Below are 13,086 nucleotides of genomic sequence, written 5' to 3'. Positions count from 1 at the left end.
TGCTATAGTGTGTCACTCTGAGGAAGGAATGCACCTGAGCGTGTTCCGTAAATTTTTGTCCAGCACTGTACGTATTTCGACTGGCTTGGAAAGGCCAGCTTGGATTCATGGGGTAACTTCGCCAATAATCCTGGCGGTTGCCGTGGTACAGGGAGCATGCCAATGAAGACTATATACTGAGGGATGCTCGCATGTTCTCTGTCCCTAGTCCCAGAGCAAGAGGGTTAGCACACCCTTCCCTCTCCTGTGCCACCATCATCTCTCCCATCCTCCCTCTTTCACCCTCCCCTCTTCTCCCTCCCCTGGGTGCACCGAGCCGCCACTTCAGAGCAGGCTGACCGCACCTTCCCCTACATCACCCCCCCCCACACACACACACACACAGCTTGGATTAAATTAGCAACAAAAAGACAAAAATCATTATGTTACATGAATGAAGTACCTTGGTTATCCAAGAGGTTATCCAAGGGAACTGGAATCTTTATCTCATCCCATCGATAGTTGTTGTTGTCAAAGAAACGACGAGCCTGGCGTGTTGACAGGGAGGCATTGGATTGTAAAGAAGAAGCAAAAGAGCATTACGTCGTGTGAACCATACTTTCGTTTTTTGGGACTCTTCTGACTATACAAAGAGTTACCCGAAGGAACAGGAACACTTTGCGAAGAATCGAACAACCTGACGGGTTGAAGCTCAGTGAGATGATTCTTCATATAGCAGGATTCATAATGGAACCTTTTTTGCTAATTTTAGCTACCGCTTCAAAGAGTAGCTATAACTGACTTTCCTAATGACTGAGCTAATCGACGTTGTCCAAGTGTAAGCACTAGTGATTAAGTGCATCACGTTTCATTTGCATAGGCACTTCAACATCATAAGTTCTAGTTCAAGGCCTGCGGGAACCTGACATTCTCAAACGAATTACATGCATCACAGAACTTTCTCTTCTGCAAACACTGCGTATACAATACAAAGAAATATTCGATTGCTGGATAGAGTAGGTATATTTTCACGATGTAAGTTTTATAACGGTGCAATTAATACAACGTGATTGTACTCACGAGTATCACTATTGAACCAATCTATTGTACTAAATAGTGCGAAGGGGGCCGTCCTTACGCCGTGTCCCTTGTGGCAATGAAATGCACCTGGTGTCCTTCGAAGGCAGGCACACATGCGTACACATAAAGAAATCTAGCGAAAAGCGAAAACGTTCCTTTAGTCCTCCTGGCACCTCTTTGGCACACACAATTTTCGCACCCGCGGTGCAATATATCGACTTCGGACAACAAGAACCACAACAGGTAAATGATGATGTTGATGTTGACAAAAAAATAATAGGGAAAAATTGAATGAGTGAATCAATGAATTAAATGAATTGAAAATGAGTCACACGACAAATACGGCAACTCCCATAAACTAGAGTCACTAAATAAGCTACGCTCTACCATAAACAGACCCCCCCCCCCCCTAAAGAAAGAAAGAGCCCGCCGCTTTCGCGATAAATATCGGCCATGGCCAAATCGTCGCCAAAATAAAATTCGGTTAACGTAGCGCACAGTGAATCACACGGTCCTAATAGACTGACTCCAACGCACTGTTCTGAATAAATGTCACAAGGCAGCATCTCTTGTCAGGTGGCCAAGGACCCAGCACTTTTACGAGGTCAAAGTTGCGGTTGTCCAGCCGGTCGAGAGCTGATTTCATGGTAGCCCTTTGCCATGCTTTGGTAGCCCTTTGAGATGTGTATCTAGAACAGTGCACGAGAATGTGATCAGTGTTCTTCACGGTTGCACAAAGTGTACGGTTCACTGAATCAGCCTTCCCAATTTTATGTTGTTATGCGGTGTTGTTTAGCGCCCGTATACAGGGGACGTTCAGACGAAACCTGCGCAAGAGCGTCTGGAATTACCGAGGTAACGTGGACGAAACTCTAAATTTCAGTTCCGGGTTTATACTAGACGGAGCAACGAGGAGTTCCCGCCGCCTTGTAGCCATTGCTGTCTAGTCATGGTCCGTGGAAAAGACCTCAATATGACTATGGCACGGTGTATGTATTTCACCGCCTCAGGAGTAGTATACAGTACCCGACCAGACCACTGTTTCTTTTCTTGGCTTTCCTTCTTTTTCTTTTCCGTTTGCTTGTTTGTTTGTTTTTTTAATAGCACCTTTCCTTTCTTTTTTTCTTAATAAACATATACCCCCTCCCCCCGACCAGACTTCGGACATAAGGACCCTGTTGCATTACGAAACTATGAACAACGACACCTTTTCTAAACATGGCAGTCGTCGAAAAAGCCAGACAGCATCGACAATCGAACCATGCTCCTCTCGATTTCCTGTCAAGTGCGCTCGCTGTCTGGCTTTTTCGACGACTGTCACATCTCAATCTTCCATGTTCTTAGGACCCTGATGCTTGTGTTGTATTGATCCGTTTGTGTTCCACCCTCAGGGCACAAATATTTTCCATCATGCACAACGACAGGCCTTATTCGAGTGACGAATGAATGCGCAATACGATAAGCAGTAAACGGCATCCCTCATTCGAACGGCGTCCCCTCTACTCCTTTCTATTCATAATAAGCGTGTACCCCGCGGCTCTTTCGTGCGGAAACATTCGAGATGGTTTCCTACTCGACTGTTATTAGGCGTCAGAGCGCATCGAATGCATTGCGTTTTCCAGACACGATCGCCGTCATCCGTGGGATGCGGGTGAGCTTTGGTAGCGTATCCTCAGAGCCATTCCTCGGGCTTATATGCAAGGGGGGGCGACATACCAAGCGCGAGTTATCGGACACTACCTATCAAGAGAAAGCGGAACGATCCCATGGTCCGGTTCGAGGAGTAATAATTGTGGGTGCGTCTCTGCAGGGGTATTGAACGTGTTCGTCGCTCGGCCAGGAAGTACGCGAGTCTTGGTGATGGCCCGTGGATAATTTCTAGGTTTCAGCCTGTCGGGTTTGCCGCGCGAGGCAGACAAACAACGACGTTGTTGTCCACCTTATCAGGCAACGTGTGCGGCGAAATTTTTTTTTTCCCGCCCCTTGAATAGCGCGCGTGACGTGGTTTATGTGCTGTTCAATGGACTCTATGATGGGCTGCAGGCCATAGTAGATTTACACACCTATATTTTGTGGACACTGAGTCACAATGGCTGTCCGCCTGTTCCTCCTTTTACTTCTCTTGGCGATCTTTGTGCAAGTTGTATCCCGTACCCGTCATCCGCGTGCACAGCAAACACGCAGCGGTTGTTGGCCTTTGAGTCGTACAGCAGATGAACAACGTGAGCAGTGTGGAGTTGGTAGTAGGTTGGTGACCAGAAAATCGCATAAAGACCAAATAAATTAATTGGACAAAAAACTTAGACCGGCTGTGACCAGACGGATAGCTAGGCCTCGGAGGGCTCCCTTTCTACATGATTCAGCAGATGAACTGTCCTGTGTTCGAAATAGAACCGGCTGCAGACCGGAGGTATTCTCTGTACCTGTCTGAGAAATACGTTGATTCTACCTAGACGCAGGGCTATTTGCACGTGGGAGGTATGTTTAATGGGTGGAAAAAAGAAGAGAAAGGGGAGAGGGTAGCCATACACGAGGCTTGCTATTCCCAAAAAGCACGTGGGTCCATTTTGTAGCATCATCGTTCCGTGGACGACATGTCCAGATATAAAGGATTGTACGGATTCGTTGTTTGTTTGTTTGTAAGCTAAACAAAATATCCCGCAGCATGAGGGGCACGCCATAGTACGATCCATAATATAGACAAGCCTGAGCATGGGACCTTTCCTTTTTTTTTTTTCTTAATAAACATATCCCCCCCCCCCCTCCGAGCATGGGCAAACACGAAGAAACAACACACCAGAACAGCTCAAAATCAGCCTGCTTTTGAGCTGTTGTGGTGCGTTGTTTCTTCGTGTTTGCCCATGCTCAGGCTTGTCAAACTATCAAATTGATCAACCAGCTTGCCTGCATTTATGCCATATTACGCGTCCTATATTACAATACATTACGTTGTCATATTTAAAGCATCATGGTATGTTTTATACACATTAAAAACTTCATGTACATTATATACTTAAAGGCATCACTCACATAGCGAGTTAAGCTTTGACTCATCCTCATCAAAAAAGATACATATGAAGCTGCACCGAGTTATTAAAAAACGTCTCTCAACATCGACTCTTGTTGTTGTTGTTTTTGTTTTTTTTTTCATTTCCTTCGTCTTCATTGCTCGCTCTTCATGGTACAAATACCGTAGCACGTTGAGTCTTATGCAACATTATGGAACGCGCATACTTTTCTTTAGAGTTCCATCTATATACAGGATTTATTCACGTGATGTCATTCACAGGGGAGCGCCGCAGTCCTAGTTGATTTGTCGCCATGATTAAGTCCTGAGGTCCTGATTGTCCAGACTTTCACTGTCATTGTATTCGACGTTCATTTTGTGTGTCTTCGTTCCTGTACTGTGTATAACAGTGCCACAGCCACAGCCGTAACCATTTTCACAAATTAGTAGTCTTCTAAATAACATAAGCCAGCGAAGGAAAAACTAAAACCCAGTTTTGCCGAACCTACATGATGGAGGAGAAAAATCTAGTCCGTTATCTACATACGCCATAAGGAGACGCAGTAGCGCGCCAAGAGAAATACTGCAACGCCACCATGGGGGAAGGCTCGCGTAGTGTCATGCAGCCAGTATTAACAGCCAATACGGAAGCAGGGTGAGTGTGATGGATTACATTATCTGGCGGAGGAGGGAGAGTGACGTCTTTGTGTCCAGCTACCCTATCTGCTGCGCACCAATATTTTGAGAGCTGACGAACTAGATTTCTTTTACTTCTTAAGTTCAACACGACTATAGTACCCTCTAGAGGGGTTGCGTCAGCGAATAAGCTCTCTGGTTTTTAATCCGGGTTTAATCTAGGTTTAATCCGCTAGGAACCTTCGTCAACCTGGCATTCCGAGTCACCGGTACGGTTACCGTGCGATATAGTGGCACCTGAAGCGCCGTCCACCACTAAAGCAGACAAGAGGGTGGAAAGGATAGAGGCACCGTATGGCAGTTGTTGACACTGCACGAGTTCTGCACATGCACTCTATTCAGTGCAAACACACCCAGTATAAAGTTTGCCCCTCACTTCCGATTCACGTGGTAGATACCCCGCTTTCCATCCGCGTTGACGCACTTAACGACCCATTAGAGTATCCCCTTAAAAACGGCCACAAAAGAAATCTCTCGGGAGGAGATTATTTTCATCTGGGGGCACAAAAACGGCAACCGAAGAAAACGTGCTTTGCAGGATTCCTGCCGTCCTTGTACACTAAGCCAAGCATGACAGATAGCTTTCCGTGTCTCTGAAGCCGCTTTTGGCTGGTAGAGTGCAACCATGCAGAACAAGAGGCAGCCACGATGATGATGATGACGATGATGATAATGGTGGCGTCGTCCGCTGCTGCCCACGTGGTCGCTCGCTCCGGTTCTTCTTCTGGCCATGGTCGTTTTCCGGTCGACCTTTGGAGGTCTCCGTCTTGGACGTCGCTCTCTGAGTTAATATGCTCTCGGCAGGTGTTTCCTGTGGTTTCGAGACTCACTTGTTACGCCGAGAAAATGGGCGGAGAATAGTTTTTTTTTTTTTTTTGTAGTTTTAAACTTCGAATCTACACACAAAGGACAAACAAATAACGACTATTTTAGTGGCTTTGTTGGCACTGAACAAGGCAAAAGTGTCTGTGCTGAAGTATAATGGAACGTTAGCAATTCATGGTTACATTCATAATTATTCGCTTCATAAAATTATTCGCAACGTACATTATAATATACAATAAACACCTGTGTGGTGACTAAAGTCACATTGACTTGCCCAAGATCTGCTTTCAAAGCCGCCACTAAGGTCGTGGGATCAGAGGTACACTTTCACTTCTTTCGCTTTAACTTTGTTTCTTTTTTTACTTTGCGTGTATTATCTATATGCATTCCTACCTCCTTTTACTATCGCTTTCCCTCCCGTTTCTTTCAGATTCATTATTTAAGCATGGCTCCTTCGTACCGCCTATTTTGTAAACCTGACACATTCTTTAATCTTCCTCTAAAGTATAATAAGCAAAGTCTCAAGTACAATAACGTAGTTTTCCTAAGTAATGTGTCTTGATGTAGCCCCCAGGACCACTATACAACATAAGGGAAAAGAGCATCTGGTTTTTCCCGTTTTCACGAACGAACCATGGTATGCTGTATCGTATGCTGAGTTTGCTAAATATAAAAAAAAAATACAGATATAAAACTCTCTGTAGAGGAAAACTGAAAGAATATTACTTAAGCAATGCGTTCATAGTTCATAGTTGTTGTCTTGTATATAGTAATTATGTGTATGCGTTCCTGTATAGGCGTGTGCATATTTTCATAGCAATAGGTTACAACGGTTTTGTATAAACGATGAAACTCTCCACTCATCATCATTCAAATAAAGTGGTTGGTAGCAAATTAATAACGGCGCAAATTGAAATCCAACAAAATAGACGAGACCACTTCTCCCCACACCCAGCAGAGCCGTCAGGTGGAATGCAACCACATTCATTTGCCGCTATAAACAGCATGATATAAGAATTTTATCTCATATCCACTCAATGCAAGAGATGCTTGGCTGACGCGGATACCCGTTCCAGCAGTCGCGATTGCACGATAGAATTGTTGTTGTTGTTGTTTTGTATGAATGCTACATTCCACTGTCAAACCAAGGGGCAAGAACATCGTCAAGCTGCTACACAGTAGCTTTTTGTTCTTGCCCAGTATCTTTTACGTATTTGTAAAAAAAAAAAAAAAATGCTGAAATAAATAAAGGATAAGATCAGCCTCCGTCGGCACCGTTGAACACTCTACCAATCCAGTTCGAATGGCGAAGTTACGTATTGCTCATCTCCGGCTTGCTTTTCCGTTCAATGCACGTGCAAGCATTGTGACTTTCTACCGAATTTCGGCACTTCAACGTATTTATCGAAGACGATCATTGTAATTTTGTTATTCCGTCATAGCTGCGGTAGTTTAATGTAGCTGAGCTGAAATGTGCCTTTTTACAGTGTTCCAGTGGTCCACTCTTCCCGCTCAATGTCCCAAGTACAAGTCATGTTGTATTAAATGAAATCCCACGTATTCATACATGGAAAATCTGTGCGCGCGAATACGAGTATCAGGGCTCGCCGAGTGATCAAATGTCAAAATGCGTGCACAGAAATCACAGAGGGAGACGCTAGGCTAATGCAAGGCTTGAAGCACGAGCGGCATGGCCTCGTTGGTGGTAGCCAAGGTCGTGTTGAAGACTGGGAGGTGGTGGGTTCGAATCCTACCACCTGCTGTGCTGTCTGAGGTTTTCCCTGGGTCTTCCGAAGACTTTCCAGACGAATGTCGAAAGTCGGCCCAGGACGCTTACTAACCCCCGTGTCCCCCACTCCTTCCTGCTGACCTCTCTACATCTGTCCACGTCTGTACGCCGCTCATAGCCACAGTTGCTTCGCGGTGCTTACACGGAATAGTAAAAATATATAAGGGTTGAAGCCTATATGAACACACACACACACACATACAGGGTGTCCCAGAAAACGTGTCACTGAATTATAATAAAAAAACTATGCCACCTAGAATCATGCGGTCAACAGCATTTGTTCTTATTAGGTTTTTGCCACCTCCTAATGTGAATGTCATGTACTCCAAGTTTAATTATGTAAATATTTGCGAACTGAACTCGGAAATTTGCCAAGTAAATGTCACTTTTTTACCCCACCAATGTGAAGAGCGTGCCGAATTCACTCAAATTCATGATAATTCACAGTGACATTCACGAGCTATCCCATCGGAAAAAATAGCCGAATATCATGCTTTTCGGAGCACCGGACCATAGCGCGCGATGACTTTTTGAGCGCAATCGCTCTCAGTGCGACGAAAGGAGGTTCCCAAGCCAGCCCACAGAGTGATAGTAGAAGAAGTAACCGTTCCTAAATTGGGAGAGGGAAAGCGTCATCCCAGCGAAAGTCGGACGTGATAAGCCGTGCCTGTTTTATCTCTTTCTGCGATGTCGGGGAGGGCTGGGTTTCCAACCTCCTTTCGTCGGACTGACAAAGATTGCGCTGAAAAATTCATCGTGCGCTATTCTGCGCGACATCCGAAGAGCATGATGTTCGGCTATTTTTTCCGATGGGATAGCTCCTGAATATTCCTGTCAATTATCATTAATTTGACTAAATTAGACACGCTCTTCACATTGGTGGGGTAAAAAAGTGACCTTTACTAGGCAAATTTCCGACTTAAGCTCGCAAAAATTTACATATTTAAACTTGCGTTACACGACATTCACATCAGGAGGTGGCAAAAACCCAGTAAGAACAAATGCCATTGACCGCATGACTCTAGGTGGTGTAGTATTTTTATTATAATTTAATGACACGTTTTCCGGGACACCCTGTATAAAGATACGATGACGAGATGGGGCTGATGCCGGCCAGCAGGCTAGGCGCTGCCCCAGTGCCATTTGTAGGTAATGAGAGATGATGATGGAGATGAGGATTCCGGTAATCAAAGCAGGGTGCAGAGGCCTGTTGGTGACAGGAAACCCCAAAGGTGACGGAGACTTTGGTGCATATGAACGGTACAGGACCATGGGCCCAGCACCTTGCCTATGGTAAATGCGCGGTGATCGATTGCATGCAGTCCGTGCTGCAAGATATCGCGCTCCCGCTGATGCCTATGGGAGCCTATGAAGATTTGAAGGCTGCTATAGATTTGCAAACTCTAGTGAAAAAAGCATTCAGCTGCGGTTTTACAGGCACTTACGCTCTGATATCAGGAGCAGTAGTCCTTTGACGGCCTTCTCCGCTCCTTCGATACCGTGTCCTTATACCTTTATCAATAACCTCTGCGTTCGACGTGCGACCCATTAAAGAGCGTACCTGCTTGCAAATCCCTCTTGGCAGGATAAATAGTCGCTCCCGTGAATGTTTTCTTCTCATCGACTTCGTGTGAAGTAAATGGAAAAAAGAGGTCTTAAAAGAGACCTTATCCCATGCATCATCGCTGCAACTGCCAAGAGCGCTTCTCATGGAACCTCGAAACGCGATACGGGAGATGATTTACTGCGGTCCTCACAGGAGTGGTGGCCATTTCGACAAAGCACGACTAAGGGTCTCCCTTTTTCTTCTTCTTTTTTTCTTGTCTTCATTCGTCTATCGCGGTCTGTTTTCATAACTGGTTTCTTCGTGGTGTTCCACAATGTCGCCGAAACTAGACGAAATTCCGAAAACGCCTTTATGCCAGTATATGAAGAACGTGATGGTTGTCGTTCAAGTAAGCCTCGTCATTCGTTTTCAGTCGATTATTTTTTTCTGGCATCGGGGTCACTACGTAAAACGCTACGGTACCGTGCGCTGATATACAGTGCAAGGTAGGCAACCCCCAGGCGTGTAAGATTAAAGGGGCTGTGTCACTCTGATAGATGTGGTTCGTTACGTGATACACGCATTGTACCACGAACCAGAGTACCGAGGAGAAGGTAACCTTTTTACATCTTACTTGGCGAGATAGGATCCCTTGAACGAACTTTCGCGTCATGTTCTGCCGTGAGAGGAGCGAGAGCTTCGGTCATTCCCATTGGTTCTCGAAAGCATGTGACCCCGCCCGCGACTACTTGACACCGCCTAGAAACAAAATGGCGACTTCGCGCGGTCACTTTGTGGCAACACGGCCTAGCGCTCAGAAATCACTAGTCTTTCGCGCGCGCTGGATCACTTGACCGTTGACACCCGAACATGAGTGCCAGTTTAACTTCCTTGGATGCTGCTAGGGGCGCCACGGCTCTTCCGGTTTCCGCCGTTTGCTACTCTGTGATAGACGCTTACACATCGTATTGTGTATGCTGGCGACGGCAAAGCATATCACTGTCAGCAGCGATGCTTACAGGCCACTGGAGAGTCTCTGCAGTCTCCAAAGCACAGCTATGGTAGCACGCCAAAACCACGACAGGCGGCGGCGGATGTGACGACACCCGAGTTGGGTATGACGTAGCGTCACGTGACCCAAGAGTAGCCACCTTCGATAGGATTTTTCGAACGGCTGGAGTTACTCCGCGCTCGCTGCGCTGCAAGATGGCGGACGTTGTATGTTTTTCGAGAGCTGCTTTGAGCCAACTTGTAATGGGCATTCAGGAAGAGGAATGAGGACAATCTGTTTCCGTTTTCTCTAGAATTCAAGGTGAAATCTAGTGCTATTCAGGTGCACTTAGGGCCGCCCGCAGTGGCTCAGTCGGTAGCGTGTCCACCTTCTGATCCCCAGCTCGCGGGTTCAAGCCCTTCCGAGGACGGTGGCAACTTGGTGGAAGGGTACAAGTTGCTCAAAGACACCGTCTTTCGCGAATTATATCTTTTAAATATCGGGTGCACTTGGGTATTATCGTTTGTGTATTACGTACCCCTTGGTGTAAAACTTTCAAAGCACGTACCCGTCTACCAGCAGCATGGCCTTGGTGGTATAGCCATGGTCGTGCTGAAGACTGGGAGGTGGCAGGTTCGAATCATATCACTGGCTGTGCTGTCTGAGGTTTTCCCTGGGTTTTCCAAAGACTTTCCAGGCGCATGTCGGCCCAGGACGCGTCCTAACCACCTGTTCCCCACTCCTTCCTGCTGTCATCTGTCTATGGGAATGGGAGACAGGGGGAAGGGTTGTGTGCGTCCTGGACCGACTTCAGCGGGAACACTGCCGACGTCCGTCCGGAAAGCCGGCCAGAAAATCCAGGGTAAATTACAGGCAGCAAAAGCCGGTGAGAGGATTCGAACACACCACCTCCAAGTCTTCGACATCAACTCGAAGGTAGTACCACCAGTGTACCCCTTGAGCCATGCAGCTGGTAAAACTGTGGTGTCGCGACGTAAGTCAGTTAGTTGACTTCTGGCAGGTACCCTTTTTCATGGCTTGCGGAACAGATCTGATAAGCGTGCCGCGAATGATGCCTTGATATGTAGCTCAATCAGCGGCAGTAAGCCTTTACGGACTAATGACATTCTTTACGCATAATTTATACCGTCGGGTTCGTAAGAATTTTTCGAAGGAATTAATTGACAGTAAGGCAGTTATGGGCGGTTACTCTTCGATGCTACTAGTATATGGCAGGCTGGGATTATATTTCTCTTTTAAGCGATCTCCTATTTTGAATATATACTTCTTGTCGTTGACCTCCTCCATTAGAGGGCGTTGACGGAGGAGTTAATCTTCCGACGCGAACGAAGTCATTAACTCGTATTTTTTTAGCGTTTAATTGAATCGACGAGCACCGTGTAAGTATGGGAAAATATGCAGGGACGGAAAGTTACCTTTAGGGAATCTGCAGAAAATGGGCAGACCGAAGAGGAAAATGTCTCCGCTGATAAATAGTGCTCCATTAACGGCTTAATCAGTTTAGGAGACGAAGGAGCGCATCAGAGGTATACAAACGGCAACGCCTTGGAAGACCCGCTAGATGCCTGCTCTGCTTCGCTGTGCCATGGCTGTACTTCGCTGGGTGGTCGTGTGCAGTCGCGGTGTCGTCTGCTTCAACCCATCACCGCAGACAATTTCAAACACAGGCTTGTTATGGCTACCAGTGGCTACCCGCGTGGCTCGTCTCCATGGCTACGGCCGGCTATAGCACGATCGTGACTGTCGGACTTTAAAACATTTTTAGGTTCACAATAAAAGACGATATAGGTTGTCTTTAGGATATGGTTAGGAAAGATATGGTCTGTATACCAGTGGCGTAGCCAGAAAAATATTTCGGGAGGGGTTCTCTGGGGGCTTTACATTGGGGGAGAAGGATTTCAACACGTTTCCCACACCTAAACTTACCACCACAGACATGATTTCGGGGGGGGGGGTTGATCCCCCCCCCCAAAAAAAAAACCCTTGCTGGCTATGCCGCTGCTGTGTGCTCTCGCTATCAGACGCGGTGCTGGAAGCACTCAGGATTCCTTTCGTTAGGAAAGCATAAGCGGCGTTCAAAACTATCACGAGATAAAAAAGGCGACCTTCTGACGAAAGTATAGCTTTGTGAGTTCCTAAGGAAAGGAAGTCTCATTCAAAAATCTGGTCTTAAGTCTGTCATTAGGAATCAAATTGTTAACAACGAATTTCGCTCAGATAAGTCGTTTCAATTGTGATTTCTAGCAGATCGGAAGACGTTCACGATAATGGTCCCGCAAACGCGATAAGCCATAGTCGCGCATTTTCTTTGAAGCGGCTGTGAAATCACATTCCTCCTGATATGTGATAGAAGAAGAAGAAAAATGGGGATGAGTTTGGATTTGGCAGCTTCCTTTATCGTATCTTTCTCGAATGGGTGCTTCCGATCTATTAAAACTAACGTAACGCCACCTATCAGCCTATCCTTTCATGAACACAACTGCAGGCATTAATGTGGCGTCAAAGGCGTGCCTGGTTACGCGTACGTGCAGTTATGAGATAGCCTAGACGAAGCCCATAGAACAAGCACGCATTTGCATAATGCTCCTTGCCCAGCTGATTTACCGTGTATAAATATATAATATATACGATCTACATTATGAGAATCACAGAATCCCATCGAAGCCTTCCTGCAGGCACTTTTCGCTTCCTACTGTGAGTGAGTGAGTGAGTGAAAAAAGAAGAAAAAAAATGGAGAAAATTGGCACCACCTACTGTACTTCATGCACTCTCCCATCATTGTATCAAACTTACTGCGCAACGATAAGCATCGAGCAGATACATCCTACTATAGAGTCCGGTTCAGTTCTAAAGGCGCTAATTAGGCAATTAAGGTTAATGCGTACGTTAGTTCGTTTGATACACAGTCATGAAAGAGTAGCGTCCCGCCCATTGAACACACAGTAGCAGCAGGAATGAACGCCTCAAAAGTAGGTCAATGCTAATTACCATAAAGTCATTTGAAAAGGAGACCGTATAGAGCTTGAGGATATTTAATTCATTTATCGCGTATCAGCTCATTTTTTCATTTGCGCGAATCTAGGCGTTGCTGTAGTCAGTGTTAAACAATAGAGATCGCTTGCATTCACTATGTTGGCTAGTCTATCGTTCCA

The 13,086-nt window shown here is 46.0% G+C and overlaps 1 protein-coding gene across 2 annotated transcripts in view; it reads right to left on the bottom strand.

The window, feature by feature from the left end:
* Positions 1-13,086, bottom strand: part of LOC135400680 (ankyrin repeat domain-containing protein 6-like) — a 97,383-nt gene that overhangs the window by 49,929 nt on the left and 34,368 nt on the right. Inside the window, exon 1 of one of the 2 annotated variants that reach the window (XM_064632518.1) lies at positions 443-495. The exons of the other annotated variant lie outside the window; for it this stretch is intronic. The gene's annotated coding sequence lies outside the window, so the exon portion shown is untranslated. Of the gene's footprint in view, positions 1-442; positions 496-13,086 lie in introns of those variants that run through there. 2 annotated transcript variants of the gene reach the window in all.

Source organism: Ornithodoros turicata, chromosome 7 (assembly GCF_037126465.1).
Source record: "Ornithodoros turicata isolate Travis chromosome 7, ASM3712646v1, whole genome shotgun sequence".
Taxonomy (NCBI): Eukaryota; Metazoa; Arthropoda; class Arachnida; order Ixodida; family Argasidae; genus Ornithodoros; species Ornithodoros turicata.
Note: the sequence above shows the minus strand (reverse complement) of the source record. Positions and strands in the feature narration are given on the sequence as shown.